The sequence below is a fragment of the Nothoprocta perdicaria genome, unplaced genomic scaffold, assembly GCF_003342845.1.
Source record: "Nothoprocta perdicaria isolate Ctin4 unplaced genomic scaffold, notPer1 scaffold_25, whole genome shotgun sequence".
Classification (NCBI taxonomy): Eukaryota; Metazoa; Chordata; class Aves; order Tinamiformes; family Tinamidae; genus Nothoprocta; species Nothoprocta perdicaria.
Genome location: NW_020455477.1, coordinates 3,368,146 through 3,380,793, shown reverse-complemented (window position 1 = coordinate 3,380,793; position 12,648 = coordinate 3,368,146). Strand labels below are relative to the sequence as shown.

Genomic DNA, 12,648 nt, shown 5'->3' with positions numbered 1-12,648 from the left:
CTTAGACATTTTCTGGGTACATCCATGGGTGCATGTTCTTAAGGAAGGTGGAGACTGGGCAAGGCTCCCTGTCCCTCTACCTGTGCTCGGAGCCTCCGGTGCCAGCTGGCAGGCAGGACTGTCTCAGGTAGACACAAGGGACCACGTCCTCCTCCAAGAAGCCAGTAGGAGAGAGAACCCAGAGTTCCAGGCAAAGCCCTGAGCATCGGAAGCACTTCTGTAGATCAGTAGGAGGTGTCTGAGCTGTAGCTCCTTGTACATCCCCCATATGGAGCCGGTACTGTGTTCTACAATAAAATAGTGATTTAAAGCACACTGGACTAGGTGTTTTTGCTTTAAAAAGGGTTTTCAGATAGCAGTTTACTGATAAGTCTCTATGCTTTTACTGGAGAAGTTATTGGAATGTAACAGCATTAACAGCATCTTTCACTGAATAAAAATCATCTGATCCACATGTGAAACATGCTTAGGTCTGTAGTGACTGGAATGTATCTCAGATTTGAGTTCTTGCTATTTAAGTTGTGCTAATCTGCCTGGGATGAGCAGTGCAAATGTGAGGCCTGACCCAGATCTGCTCCTGCACACGAGGAAGCACCAGTGTTGTGTTCTGCATCTTAACAGGCTGTGCCCACAGTCAAAATAGGTTTTCACCAAAACTCTTAATCTGGATGTCCCAAATCGAAGGGCAGTCTTGTCACTTTCTAGAGGTAAAAATTCTTGGGCAAACAGAAAACTCAGAGTTAACATGACTGCCAAGTTAAACACAAGCTAAAAATCCTACGTCCAAGTTTCAGCATCAAATGTATTGTTCAACTGCCAGTGAGGTTTCATTTTTGGAAGTAACACCTTTTAAAGACTAGTGGGAAGGGATGTAATAAGGCAATGTAATATCAACCCATTTGTTAAAGCATTCAACAGTCATAACACAGGCTGAATCCTAGAGCTTTTTCTGCTGTATTTCAAGGTTTGTAATCATGTTTTACTTGATGGAAAAGGACTGGATTGTATCAGTAAGCTCCTGCAGATTCACTGTGTGACTCCCACCTGTTTTTGTGCCCAAGCTTGGTTCTGAATTGAGTAGTGGGTGGCTTGTCTAGAAATGAATTTCTATTGGAAACTCAGCAGCAACTTACAGGTTTCCTTTCTAGTGTCTGGCCATACCAGAAACGGAGGTGAGAATTTTTTTTTTTTTAATGAAGAAAACCTTTCTCACAATGTATTAGAGGTGTCTAATTTGAACCGAGATTTCTGAGAGTGATGGGTTTATAACTCTGAAGGGAATTAGACATTAAAATGGCATTTAAAACCTTGTCTTTAGACCTTAATTCTGCTTTTATTTTTTTTTCTTACAGTGGAACTCTTGCTTAAAACAATGTAATTTACACGGCCATTTGGAAGCAGGTGCAAGCTGGATTTGATTGCGTTACAAGCCCAGAGGTATGTTAGTGCAGCACAATGCCTAAGTTAATAAATCTGGGAGGTTATTTCAGCATGTGTTCTGCACCAAACTAACCTATGACTGCTGGTCAATTTGCAGGCCAGGCAGAGCTTTTTTTCCCCTGGCCTGTCTGCAGCCATCTGGACGTTGCAGAGAGGGTTTTACTGTACAGGACCTGAGGGGCAATGTCTCAGAGAAGGAGAGCTGGGCTAGTGGCCTCTACTGCACACAGTGAATTGCTGGTCATGTAGCAGTTCCTCATTCTTTGGCCCGCCTTTGGCCCGCACAACTTTAGCACTGCATGGTGCCCACTTAGGTATTATTAAGTCAGAGTTCAAGTGAGAAAATACACCTCTTGGTCTTAAACCGTGGTTGTTTTAAGTGGGTCCTGTAATTTCACTACTCACTTCCTGCTAACTATGTTAAAAGATTCAGGAGGCTCTGAGGAAGTTCTGTGGATTTTATTCTTCTGGATAAAGGTTTCTAAACAACATTGTTGTTACAGGCTTTTTATTTTCTTTCTTTTTTAACAACTACAGAAGGTTCTTTCTCTGTTGCTTATTATATCTCATTTAAAGCTTTAATGTCTAGCATTTATTCCAAGGAATAATATACTCATTCATCAATATCCCATTAGTAAAAGAGTGAAAGGCTTAGCAGACGTCTGTGGAAAATGTTGCTGAAAGGATGGAGATGGTCAGCTCTAATGTTCCGTAGTGCTGCTCTGATGTATGGAGCTTGGAGAATTTCACTGTGAAATACAACCACCTGCTTTCCTAAAGAATGTTCTCAATTGTTTCTAATGCTTGATTGCATTTAAGTATGTGTGTATGAATGTGTAAGCACACATGGAAAATTTTATACCCACATATCACTGAGAGGCTTTTCCTCCTATAAATTAATTTCAGAATTTGTCTGGATAGCTTCACAAATGATATTCAGAACACTTTCTAATTTAACGTGTTAAACTAAACTAGGAATTTGAAAACAATCTGTGCACTAGTAATGCTTCTCTTATTTCATGCTTGCTTTTTATTTTTTCTGTCACATATGCAGAAGATCTACTCTGTTCAGGGAAGGATAATTAGCACGCTAAAAACTGACCTCAGGAGTAAACCTTCTCCTGAATAAGGGAGACACTGAACTACAGCTAGTATTTTGTATTTTACAAATCTATCCTTTAGCAATGGTATTGACGATCCTATAAGAGAAAGAAAAATCTTGGAAACAGGTTATCAACTCTTTCATCAGCTATAATGCAACTGCTTTAAGAGTTGCATTACTTGTTGATGACCATCTGGTAGATAAAAACGAATTGGCAAAGTGACTTCAGTCACTCCTTGGGCATGCGGCACCTCAGTACCACCAGTGCTCTGTAATTGGCACAGAGCAGGTGCTACCTGGACACTAAAGAGAAAAGCAGCTCTGTAATGGTGTGGTTCTTCCTCTGCGCAGTTTCGGGTACAAAGACCATGCCTGTTTCACATAAAAATACCAATTCCTGTCACAGGACTTCTGGCCTTAAGTCTATCATTAGAAGGATCCTAAAATCCTAATCTCTTATTGTTCATCAGCTTTGGAACCATTCCAGTGATCTGGACTTGGGAAATGACTTTCACTAAAATGTAATGTTCAGTAACTCCTCAAGCCCCATTGTAAATTTTATGCCTCTCTTATCTAAGTGTCCATTTTAGTTATCCATGTTTAGATGAACATCAGCTCATTAGTTCAAAATTTTCACGATATCATAGTTAAAAAGATAAAGATTTTTTCAAGAACATTAAAGCATTTGCTCTGCTATGTATCCAAGTAGTAAAGTACATGTTTGCTTGTAATAAGTGTGTGATCTGGTATTTATTTTTTGCCCTCTTACCTTAGGTAGGTACTTACAAAATGTAAAATAAAGATTAGTTTAAATTATGCATATAGATTTCCACCTTCATGGAGTTAGATTAAACGTAGCTATTCTTCCATGTATGCTGACACATTTAACACAGAAATTTTCTCCAAGTGATCTTAAAATGGTCTTAAATTACTTATGACATGTGCAATGAATTGTTTTCTGAAAGATATCAGGTTAAAAAACATGTCTCCTGGCTTAGGAGACCCAGTAACCTGTCAAGCTGGAAAGAACCTATCCAAAACTCTAAAAGCAGGTGATCTCTGTTGAAGATGTTTGATCAGTGAGAGCTAGAAGTGATTCACTGTCTTCCACAGTGACCGGAAAATGGTGTGTAGTTAGCAATATAGGTCCAATAGGTTGGAACTGAAATTAAGAAAGATACAACTATGAGATAAAAAGAACTGCAGTGTTTTTCTATATAGAAAGACTGTTGCCTGTGTTGAAAAGTAGTATTTTCCAGTGCACAGACTCAGTAAAGAGGCCTTCTCTTCTGTGGCTACAAATAGCAGAAGGAAAAGGCTAAGGGTCCTTCTGTGCTCTACAAAGTTAGTGACCACGTGATTTATTTCATGTGGTTATCACAGGGAGATTGCTGGAGGATTCTGTTGCATAGGGGCCCTTGCTTCTCTCTATCACGTCGGATGCTTTTAATGCAGACTTTTCAGTCTTGTTCAATCCTTTTTTTTTCTTTCGTTTTTTCAAGATCAAGGTAGGTCCCTAGAAGAATAGGATGTTTCTATAAAACAGACAAGACAGCCCTGAAAACCCCCAAAACTTGGGCGAGATTTTCATTAAATTTACCAGTATGTACTCAGGGAGGAAAATGAATTGCTATAGTAATATAATTTTCATTGATAGCTCTGACTCTCAAGTAGCTTGGACACTTTTGTGGGAATAGGAACTGTACCACATGCTTGCTACTTTAGGCTAGAATTGTTAGAGTATTCTTGGAAATGAAGGGGGAAAAATCTTGATGTCCTCTTAATGTACTTCTGGATATACTTAACAGGTTTCACTGTTGTGAGTTACCAAATGACATGGCCAGGTATTTCCTTAACAACCTTTTCCGTTTCCTTTCTCGAGTCTGGCATTTCACAGTAGCGTTACTGCGAGCATTTAATTGGTTTCCCTTGTATATCTGGCAGTTCTCTCCATCAGTTTAAACTTCCTGCTTGCATTACCTCCCACTCGCAGTGTCAGGAGATTATACCTGCATATACCTCTGCTGCCTCCTTCCACAGCTCTATTGCCTCACGTTGATCTCTTCAGGAAACTACAGAGGCCATCAGACCAGTTTTACTGTGTGGTGCTAAGTAATCTTGTATTTTGCGGGTATGAATGATTTGTGTTTTAGCAAAATAAAATAATTTGGTGTTATTCTCAAGTGTCTTGGAGCTGAACTCATGTTCAGCTGTGGGAGTCATCTCATGTTGGGAACATGACTCCAGGTCTGCATGGGGGCCTCAAGGTGTCGGCACCTGTGTATGTACCTATAAGGAAGCTCATTAAGGGACAATGTGGTTCTCAGAGTTAAATTCTGCAGATGCGATGCCTGGAGCTACAATTTTGAACATGACCTTCCCTAAAAATGCTGTTCAGATTTGTTCTTAATTAATGTACCTTCAAGGTTTAAGTTTGTCACTTTTTCAGTAAGCCAGTTTCGCTTAGGAATCTGCCACTTAGCTGAGTAACACTAAACTGCAGTGTCAAAAGCTGATTGATTGCAGCTTTCCATGAACTTGGATGCAGGCCACCCAGTGGGTAATAGATTTGCATTTGGTGCAGAATTTTCCATGCTGCTCTATTTCTGTCTCCTCGATGGTCGTTTCTGGCTCTCTTCTCCACTCCTTTTCATCTTTGCAGAGCTCCTGTAGCTCCATAGGTTAACTCATTAGCCTCTTTTTGCCTCGTTTCAGGCTCCCTCAAGTCCCTGTTTTGTTCTCTGCACCCCCAGAGGGTTCACCTTCCACTTATGCTTTAGCCACAGTATTTTGAAAAATTATACAACAGAAAGGAGTCGTGCTGCCAAATGAAATGTGATGAGCTCCAAGGATGACCCAGAGAACACAGGGATTGGGATCTTCATTGCCTGCTTTCCTGCAAACCAATAGCAATGACAGTGCTTATAAGGGATCCTGCAGTTTATGGCTTCTGAGGGGATAGACTGTGAAAACTGAGTTTCAAATGCTTTCTGAGGTGGATATTTCTAGGTTTTGCAACATCTCTCCCTCAACTAAAGAGTACCTGAGTTTTAATGAAGAAGATGAGCACTCTTAGCTCTTATGGAGCTGTAGGTGGAACAACTGTAGTGAAAACAAAACTCCGTCAGGAGGATGTTCTTTCACATGCGAGAAAGCAGTTTCACTGGAGTTCCTAAGTGTCCGTCTCTGCTCTGGTAAGGCTAGGAGATTTTCAAAGGTCCTGTCTCACACATATGAGCATATGAACAAGCAGGACACTTTGTTGGTGTTTGTCTTTGAAAATCTTCCTCAGAGACTTCAAACGGAAACCTAGCTCCTCAACTCTCCCAAAGCTCACCACCATTATTAGAAGGTTCACAAGAGAGGCCTCCTTCCCACTTTGCCAGACACAGTAAATGTATAGGTTTTACTCAGGCATTTGCAGGAACAAAAAATGGGTCCCAAACCTCTAAGTCTATGAACTAAGAGGATTTACCACAGTAAAGCCAGAAGCAGTTGCTGCCAAACTACATCTAAATGCAGTATTCTGGTTGTACTCCTTTAAATTAATGTGGTAAAGATATATCATAATCAGTATTGGAGCAGAATTATATGAAGCAGTTGCCCTGACAGATAAGATTAATTGTCCTGTACATTGCTGACATTTACCCCTATCCATCCTTAGGGCTGTGGGAAGAATGTTACCCTCCTCAGGTCATTTTGAGAACACATTTACTACCAATATGTTATTTAAAAATATTATAAAATCTGATCCATCAGAATGGAGGTTTTCTATCAATGTTTAGATGGTCGTATCTCATTAGAAGATTTTAAAATTAGGTGGGTAAATGTTAGCAGCTATCAGATAGAGTTTGGAGTTTCTGTAAGGCATGTATACCTTAGATATTCTTATAAAGTGACTTGCCACAGTGAACCTGAGATGGTGTCATGAATAAGATCCCCATCTCTAGAAAGCTGCCCTCGACTGTAACTAGTAGTTCTGTTTTCTGTCGAGATCTTGCTTGAAAACAGGCAGTATAAATTAATTGAGTGCCGTGCAGGAGTCACTCTTGTATTATGTCTAGCTGCAGAATCTTTTGTGTAAAGCCTATTTGAGCTTCATTTTTGTCTCAATTCATCTGTCCTGGTAATTGGGGTAAGGAGTTAAATATTTGCCTCTAATAATGGAGTGCAATAGCAGAAACTATGACCTTGGACTCTTCTGACATACAGAGGTGGCCTGCAGGTCTGTTATGCATCTAGGTGAGTTGAGTGTCACCTCTCTGGCTCTGGTGTGTGTGTTGGGAGCCCTGCTGGCAATGGGTGCTGTGCTGCCAGCCATCTGCAAAGGGATGGAAGCTTTTCGTAGTATTACTGATAGTATTACTGATACAAATCCCTGTACGGATTCCTAGGAGTAGGGAATAATGCTAAACTGGCGGGCTCCTGTCACACTAAGGACAATTTTAAAATGAATTTGGGACATTCTCCACTGATAAAACTCCACGTGAGAAGGAAAAAAAAAAAAGCCAAGTGCATTATGTCATAAAAAAAAAATCTAAGAGAATCGTTCTTTTATTTAGGAGATATAATTACAATAATAACCGTAATTCTTAGCAGCCCACCCCGTAGCTTTGCAGCAAACTAATTATAATTACGAAAGCCATGAAGTATAAAGTGTTAACTTGATTTAATTTGGAATATTGCTGCCCACCTGTTGGTATAAATATAAGTGAATGTGCAATATGACCCAAGAGCTGTGGGGGAGCCGGCAGGAGCTTGCGCTGAGCGCTGGCCGGGCTCACTGTGCGCGAGCGAGGGCAAGCCAAGGAAGGCAGAAGTCTGCAAGAATGTTTTGGCCTAACTTCCTGGCTCCCACACTGACCTTGGATACATATCACTTTATGTATTTTTTTTTTCAAATGTGTATAGTCAGCTGTAATGGTTCGTTGATCCTAGCTAAGCCTTTTCGCTTGGCTCTGCTGTCAAGTGCTCTGGTTTGCCCAGGTCTAGCAAGTTATGTGGCTTGAAGCTACAGGCGTTTCCTAACTGTATGGAAATAAATTCAAAAGCTCTATTGTGATCACTTTTTGAAACAGCTCTGACTTATCACACCAAGGTTTCCTAATGCTGACAAGCTAAAGAACTTTCACTTGCTGCAAAGCCCTGCCAAGCAAACCTGCTTCCAGATCGTATCTGCAGTGCGAAGGAGGTATCTTACAGAAGCTCATTTAAACAACTTCACACCATCCTTCTCAATAGAATTGAGTCTGCATAATCCTCATGAATCTCTTGACTTAAACATTGAATCTCAGTCCATCACTGCTTAAGGGGTGACGGTTGCTATCCAAGTACTACTAATTAGCTTTTTATTTAAATGAGTTGAGACACTAAAGTTTTGCGAGCCTGGCATGCTTGCCAATTGCAACGCGGAGGAAAGCTCTGAAGCACTCTTATGAATTCTGAGCACGCCTCTTAGCCACGTTTTCCATCTTGTTGTCCTGCAGATATGTTCCTCTGCTTTGCAACTGGTGTCCTAAAATACAGGATACGCATTATTTATTCTCCCTAACATGTATCAGTTTTCACTGGGGGCCCTTGCTATCGAGTAGTATTAAATGTCTGTTTTGGTGAAGTAATGTTATGTTTCCGTTGGTGCTGTAATTCTGTCTCACTGCAGTGACACTGCATAGGTTGATACTAAACCCTTTAGGGTACAGTGGCAAGCAGCATCTTTTTTGAATATGAGTATTTTCTTCGCTGAAGCAGTAATTTGCAGAAGCAGCTCATCTTCTGGTGATCATGCAGACCTCGACTGTTGCTTGCAACTTAATGGTCTGTTGGCATTGAAATTGTCTTCACTCCAATTTTATATATTTTATTGATATATATCCTATGTGACATTTGTTGCTGGCTTAAAAATCGTCTTCCTAATGACTACCACAGCACTTTTGAAATCACTGTATGTGTTGCATAAATAACAAGCCTTTCAACTGAGAAATGATTTGCATCTTTCCCGAGATGCATGGTTTCTTTGTAAGGTTTATTAAAACTCTCAAAGGACATTTTACTTTTACTTTCCCTCCCTTTCCCTGCTATGGTATCTGTAATTCAGGGTTCCTAGAAGTTGCAGGGAAACAGCCCTCTGCACGTGGGTGGGCTGGCAACAAGCAACAAGTAGCATTGGCTCGGGGTCCTGCTCCAGAGCCTTTGCTGCAATTGCGCCTTAGCTGGGCTCTGCAGTACCTTGCTTGTTTCTTCCTGGACACCTTCTAAATACAGATTAAGAGCACAAAACTAAGTTGTGCAGGACTTCTTTATGGTGATTTTATTCTGTGGGGAATTCTGTTAGAGATTAGCTTTTTGGATCATAAAACTTTTAAAATCTCTTCTTAACTGGATGTGAATTCTGCTTTCCTGAGGTAAATAAATACAACTTTCCAATCCTGTTCCATGCACCTGCCAAAGCTGGGTCCGTAAGGGCAGCCAGAATCTATTATTGGTGTATGCTGGGGCAAATCTGACGTTAAAGGTTGAATCCTTGTAACTGAGAGTGGAATTTGGCTTGTGGCCCTTTTTATTTTAGATGGCATGGGTGAAAGCCTACAGTTCTGGGATAAAACTCTTGTGGCCAGATCAGGAGGTATATAAAGACTTGTTGGGGGGACAGTCATGAATAAAGATATGCTTCAAAATAAAACATACATGTAGATACAAATATGTGTAGGTATATGAGCATGTCTCTAACTGCTTATTTCTCCTTCACATATTAATCTCTATATAGTACTTTTCCATAGTAAATACAACCCACAAATAAATGCTTATTTTGACTAATCAGTTGCTCCTAGAAGGAGAATATTTTTTGGAAACATTTAACACGAGCACAAGAAATGCCGGTCTTAGTGTTTTCTGCATCCTGGTGAGTGTTTGGGTGGCAGCTTTGCCAGTTTGTGCAGCATGTGATGCCCATCTGGCAGGGCTGGAGCTGCAGTTCCATGATGCTAATGAATTGGGAGAAAGGCACTAATTTGGATTCTTCCTCCCCTGCACCCTCGATCTTGCAGCTTTTCTTTCCCTGTCCCTCTTGATTTTTTTTTTTTTTAATTTTTAAACTGTGATATCTTGACGTAATGATCATAGTCTTTTCAATTAAATGCTTCTGTATTCCACAAAAAAAAAAAAAAAAAAAAAAAAAAAAAGGGGCTATGGAAAGGATACTGTATTGTGCATAGAAAAAGTTGATAATATAGCCTTGTTCCAAAAAAAATAGAGACTAGTGGAAGTTGCTACTTTTTCTGAAATCTGCAGAAAGAAATTGTGATTTTAATTATGCTGTTGCAACTGCAGCAACTTCACAGAAGCATAACGAGTAACTCCAGATTTATGCCCTGACAGTCTCTTCACTAGTTTAACGTGTGTTTGCTGCTGATTCTTTCCATAAAGCTGAGGGACTTGAAGCTGCACGTTCACAGGAAGAGGGCTCTTCTGAGTTGTGAGGTGTAAGAGCCTGACTAGTTAAAAAGCTGTTTTTAAGCATCTCTTGTCTGAGCACTAGGGCTTTACTGTAGGGGAAGGTGGGATCCAAAATGCATGCGAGCAAGTGGACCTGCATCCTGACCCGCAGCTCTTGCTGCTGTGGACAAAGTTAGGTTGTGCACCTGGCAGGAGTGCGAGTGGCGGGAACGTCGCTGCCCCTCTGTCCACATGAGTGGTTAGAGTCTACATCTCAATATAGTATAAATACAAATTGTGGCTTTCACTTAACATTTAGATGTGTCTTAATCCCGATGGATTAAATTCTTTGCATTTAGCTTTTGCCTTGGATTTTGCTCATCTTTTCTTCACAAATACTTACTCATTATTTAGAGAAATACATATACATGTACCTAAATGCACACCAATGTAGACACACAAATGTCTCCCTATATATAGATGTATAGAAAGGGAATCTCTTTCAAATATTGTACTAATGTAAAATCTAGAATTAATCAGAAATTATTTTCCACAGAACTGTTGCTGAAGTTCTGGATATGCTGATTTATTTTAATTCACATTCTTAAAAACAGACCTGATGGGATGTTTTATTTCCCGTGGGAATTAAGAATTTGGGATGATTATTGAATCTCTCTTTCCTGAATCTGAAAGCTGAAATGTGAACAGCTGTCCTGATGGTCCCTTGGGTTTGCCCTGTAAACATGGCTTCCCAGGCTCAAAGCCCCATGAACATCTTCTGCCATTTGAGCCGACTGAACAACTGTGCTGAATTTGTGCCGGGACAGGAAGAGGAGCTGGGTCTTTCTGCTGGAGGGGGGAGGAAAACAAGAAAACCCAAGCAAGTCACATTGACGCTTGCTTGTGCTCTGCTTTCCATAGCTTTCTAAAATGCACTATATAGCTGGGCTTTGTCGGGGACAGGTTCCCTTTGCCATGGGTGGGGACAGAGCTACTAGCTGGGCAAAGGGCATGACTTCATTAGACATCAAAACTGTGGTGACCTTTATTTGTTTATGTATGTTTATTTATGTTTATTTTGTATACTTAGAGAAGGAACTAATCCAGATTATTATCCCTCTCCTTGTCCATGAAAACAATATTTGCACCAAGCCACTGCTGCTCATCAGCATTTGCCTGGACTTAGGTGACTGCTGAAAATATATCCTAAATAAGGATATGAGGGCAGAAATGCTTTTGAACAGGATCTGGTGAGTAAAAGGATTTTGGCTTATGCTTTGGAACTTAGTGATAAAATGGTCCTGAGCAGCATGAGGAATGTTATCACTGGGCAAAGCTGGGGTGGCCACTGCTACCAGCACTAGGCATGACCTCAGCTAGAGGGATGTCCCAGCAGGCCAGTGAAAGTTCTGCAATCTCTCCTTTAGTTGTAGGACTGTCTTGTCTTTCTCAAGCCTCTCTCTCAGTTTGCTGGAAAGAGTACTCTGTTTACCAGAGCTTTTGGCTGCAGAAACTCACTCTTATGGCTGTGAACTCACCTTCTGCCTTTTAGAAAGGATTGTTAAGCTCTGTGCTGCTACTTGTAAACCTCAAATTGCTGTTAAGAAGGTACTCAGCAGAACTGATGAACAGTGTGGGCTAGACCAGTGGCATCACTTGCAGGTTTCACCAAGGTCTCTTTGGATTTTTTTCTTGGATTGTGTTAGTTTTCCATAACTAGGAAACAAATAGAAAACTCAAAAGGCAGCCAGCAAAGTTGCTTCAGCTGCTCATGGTTAATGAACTTCTAAAAAAATCAATAGATGTTCTGCTGTAACCCTTTGTTCATAATGATAACCACAAAGCTGAAAGTGAAGTACTGTGTCTTGTTCGTTTTAGATTTGGGGTTGGAGAGGAAGGAGGGAGAGATGGCAAAGATGGACCATTCCTGAAGAGCAGTCATTCTGCATGTATCCATGGAGCAAATACAAAGGCCGTACTTGGGACAAAATGTCTAATGTCTGGGTGGTTAAAGTTTTATGTGAGACTAATGCTTCATTTAATTCATTATGTTGATACATCTACCATGTGTGCAGAACCATGTTGAAATCATTTGCTAAGTAGCTATAATTTTGTTTATGAGGTAGGATACCAAGTCATAGGGGAATCGCACACTGGTGGGGAATGGAGGCTGTTGCCAATGAGTAGGACGGAGATTCTTGCATCTGGATATGAAAGAGCAGGAATTACCACTGCTTGAGGAAAACTGCTGTAGAGGAGGGGATAAAGTCCATGGAGCAGAACAACTTGTGCTAAACTTTTTAAATTCAAGTACTGGGCTATTGGACAGGCAGAGGATGTATTTTATGGAGGCTCAAAGCAAGTCAAAGAATAATAGTACATTAGCTCAGTTTCAAGAATTTTCAAGTTTCAATTTTAGTTTCAAGAATTCATGATTGGATTCTGAATTTTCTCATACTGTAAATAGTTCAAAGTCCCTATCAGCACTTCTAAAGCAAAGCCAAGGGTAATGATGGGATGCTTTGTAGATGAGACAGATCTTTCTCCTCTTCAGGACAATATCCTGACTGTCTTGTTGGCTCACAGGCTTGTTAATAGTCTGCCTCTGTCTGTAGATGACCTGTGTGAATATGGTTGAACTTGACAGCATGTAAAAACTGCTATCATTTGACTGC

The 12,648-nt window shown here is 40.5% G+C and overlaps 1 long non-coding RNA gene across 1 annotated transcript in view; it reads left to right on the top strand.

Annotated features, from left to right (window-relative positions):
- The first annotated feature begins 1,355 nt into the window (after positions 1-1,355).
- LOC112947943 overlaps positions 1,356-12,648 on the top strand; it is a 63,986-nt gene continuing 52,693 nt past the window's right edge. Inside the window, exon 1 of the long non-coding RNA XR_003249509.1 lies at positions 1,356-1,437. This is a non-coding gene — a long non-coding RNA (uncharacterized LOC112947943). The remainder of the gene's footprint in view (positions 1,438-12,648) is intronic.